This window comes from Meleagris gallopavo, chromosome 2 (assembly GCF_000146605.3).
Source record: "Meleagris gallopavo isolate NT-WF06-2002-E0010 breed Aviagen turkey brand Nicholas breeding stock chromosome 2, Turkey_5.1, whole genome shotgun sequence".
NCBI classification, from domain to species: domain Eukaryota; kingdom Metazoa; phylum Chordata; class Aves; order Galliformes; family Phasianidae; genus Meleagris; species Meleagris gallopavo.
Window position 1 is genome coordinate 1696035 of NC_015012.2, and position 3579 is coordinate 1699613.

The 3579-nt window shown below is 37.1% G+C and overlaps 1 long non-coding RNA gene across 1 annotated transcript; it reads right to left on the reverse strand.

Annotated features, from left to right (window-relative positions):
* Nucleotides 1–1351: 1351 nt before the first annotated feature.
* On the reverse strand, nucleotides 1352–3281 carry LOC109366387. The gene is made up of 3 exons (XR_002112691.1): nucleotides 2930–3281; nucleotides 1876–2077; nucleotides 1352–1796 (listed from the first exon to the last, which is right to left on the reverse strand). It is a non-coding gene; the product is annotated as an uncharacterized LOC109366387 (long non-coding RNA).
* Between the last annotated feature and the right edge of the window lie 298 nt (nucleotides 3282–3579).

Sequence of the window (3579 nt, forward strand, 5' to 3'; positions counted from 1 at the left end):
CATGGGGAAAAAAAAAATTAAAATGGATTGTAAAAACTGAAACTGACTCTATCAGTGATCTGCTTGTCTCTAAACCCAAAGAACTTGTGGCTTCCTTCTCCGAACAGTTAATAAACCAAGTTGTTGGGTTGTTGTTTTTTTTTTTTCTTAGTGATAAAATTTATTCCGTTTGTTTTGTAAATTGCTTTTGTAATCCTAATGTCCAGTTTGTTCACAATACTAGATTAGAATGAATATTTTTCCCCTCAATAATTTGGGTAATTTTTAGACCAAGATGCAAATTCCTTCATTCAAAATGCTTTAAAATTGCTTTTAAATGTGAGGTATCTCTGCTGAATTAAAGATAGCTGGTATTAATCTCTATGCAGAACAGCTAATTGTATTTAATATTCAACCTTGTCTACTGAACTACTGGAGCCATCAGGGAAGAAACACAGAGTTGTGCTGGTGCGGCTGAGCTCATGCTGGCAAACACTAGAATACTAAAATAAAAGTAATTAAATCAAAGAGTTGCAGCAGATGAGAGAAATTTTACACATGTAATGAATGTGCCACAAGTTTGGGGTTTCTGAATACAAAGCCCTTTCCACAAGAGTGAGCTGTCCTGAGAAGCAGCAATGTAAGTGTTGGGTAGATTATTGCAATTTCAGCAACTGTCATTAAAGGCACTGTCAGTAGGTTTTTATCTATTCTAAATCTTCTAAAAATTCCGACCCTTATTTCTCACAGGGCAATCCTGGCTTGGTTTTTATTATTATCTCATATTTTTAAAAAATCGTTGAAAGGAAAGCAAGAAGATTCCCTTGTCCTCAGTATGGAAACCTGTGACGGTAATACTTTTGCAGCAAAATATTTCTACTGAAAGATTATTTTGAATGGAGGATGATATTGATGAAACTCAGGAGTCTTTTCCCATGGAGATGGACTGAATTTTCTCTTGATATTTGCAATATTAAGATCAAGGTAATGAAACTTACACTTTGAAGTTAAAGTTGCCCTATTGCTTGCAAAATCAAATAAAAATAAAAAAGCCAAAATTGGCATGCTTTTTCTTCAAGGTTGTAGTATCCTGGTGATCCGCTGATCTTCAGTGCTAAATTTGAAGTTCTTTAACCAGAATAGGTGTAAGATAAGCCAGAGACAATTCTGAAGTTTATTTTGAGAGAAGCTGGGAGAGAGGTTTGGAAGCAGCTCATAGTTGCTGAGTTCTTACATTGGCAACAGCTGCTTCTCTCTCACCTAAATGTTTCTAACTGATGGAACTTGAGGTAGAAACTTCACATGAGAATTTTCAGCCGAAATAGCTTAAATCAGGAGAACAACAAACATAGACAAATCTAATACAGCACTTTATCATGCCTGACAGCATTAATAACTGGCAGAGATATACAGGCAGGGCTCTGCCTAAATATAGCAGCTACTGAATGCGCAGTATTCAGGTTTTCCATGTCAGGATAAGGATGAGCAAAAACAGCCCCTACAGAAATCAGTTCAACTTCAAAATATGACTTTTCTTCCTTGTACTAATTCACATGGCCATATTTCTGCTATCTTAAACAAAAGTTTAATTTGGACTGTCTCTAAGCTGGTAAGCAATTTTCAGATTCCTTAGGTAGCATCTTTTTAAGCAAATTGTAGCAAAAGTAATTACTTTGGGTAGAGTCTGAAGCATTTATTGTTGCCTTCTCTCAAGCAATAAGGAGAGCATGCTTTCAAGGGCTGTACTTCCAAATTGTTCATATTTAAAATGCAATCACCAACAGGGAAGCTAAATCAGAGACCCATTCTTCATCCTCCTGTTGAGGAGAGACCAGCATCAGCCTGAGCTTGAGCACAGACCTTCCAAATGAACTGAAATAACACTGAAGTACTCACATTAATTCTTGCACTGAGACAGGATGAATATAGCTGTATTGAAGCTCAGTAGTGATTCACTCCTTTTCACCCAGGTACCACAGCTGCAGGGTAGAGATGGCACAACTCATTTTGCTCCTTGCCTGGCAACCCTGTGCTTCCATTATGCTGTCATTCTCCTCCTGACTTCCCCTCTATCCTCTGTTATGCTGTCTCACGTGAGCTGGTGAGGGAGGGGATTTAAGTTTTGTAAATTGTAGAATGGCTTGAGTAGGAAGGAACCTTCAAGATCATCTAGCTCCAATATGCTTCATAAACAATAACTGCCAATGTTTTGTTTGGGATGCCATTAGACTTGGCTTTTATATCACACTATTTTAAAATATTTTCTAACATGAGGAATTTGGTAAAGAAAATCTTAGAAAATAGCTCACTCGTTTTTGTAATTGAATTGAAAGAAACTGAACAAAACCATTGGGCTTGCTGCCACTTCTATAAGAAGAAAATGGCACAAGGCAGCTAGCTGTTTGCAGGATATGAGCCACAGAGTTAGATTAGCTGATCAGAAAACCTGAGACACACAAATGATGGATGACTTTTATCTCTGATGCTTTGGTTCAGCAAAGCATCTACACATGTGCCTAATCTTAAAAAACCTTGGACAAAATCATTACTCCACAGAAGTCAATATAATTGAGCTCCGGCTTCTTCGGAGCAAGTACTATATCATCCACTGCATGTACTGGCATTCCTTGCCAAATAGCAACCTAAATGCATATAACAAGAAGGGTGCTTTGTGGTGTCAGTTGACCTATACTGGGTGAGATTTATCTATCTCTAAAATACGTGGAGTGAAAAAATACTTTGTAGTTCAATCTGGGTATCTGTTCCTTGACTTGGAAAAGTTGGATTTGGCAGCATTAGCAATGCCAAAAAATGCTGATAAGTATATTTGAAATCTATAGGAATGAGGATTCCTATGCACGCAAACCAGATCTTGTTCTTTAGCCAAAAGAAAATACTTCAGAAAGAGGACATGAAATCTTGCCTCTCTCTTCCAGGTAGAAGTACTTACCTGCAGCTCAACTTAAGTTTATTAGAGAGCTACACATGGACAGGAATTTAGCTTTCAATTCCAATGATAAGTGTACTTCCCAGGAGGGAAGCTCTCCTAGGTTCTAGATTCATAACAACTGGCAATGTCATAAATGAGCTTAGAGAAATCTGTTCTAAAACTACAACAACAGAAGTGCAGTTAAAGTTATATTGATTCTCACAGCTCTGGAAAGCCTATCCAAAAGGAACATTTGCATTGCCTACAAAATATGGATATTTTGTGAGATAGTGACTTAGACAACTAAGGTCACTCTTCTGGCTAGAATTTATGGAGACATTATTGGCTGTATCTATACTTCCCTGAATAGTGCTCCAGATGGAATAATTTGTGTACTGAGGTTGAAATAAATTAATTTAGTCAAGCTGATAGTTTGGGTTTTTTTTGTCACCACTTACAAAGAGGAGAGGTGATGTTATCTGGGCACACCAATCTCAAGCTTTCTCTCCAACAGCCATAATCTAATTTCTGTAAAGATAATTTAAGATAGGCATATGCTGGATTTTTCCAAGAAGGAAGCAATTCGGACACCTCGCTTAAATTAAGGGTAACTTCTTCCAAAGAATTAAACTTTTTTGAAAATTATTAAGACATTGTCATGGAAATCACAG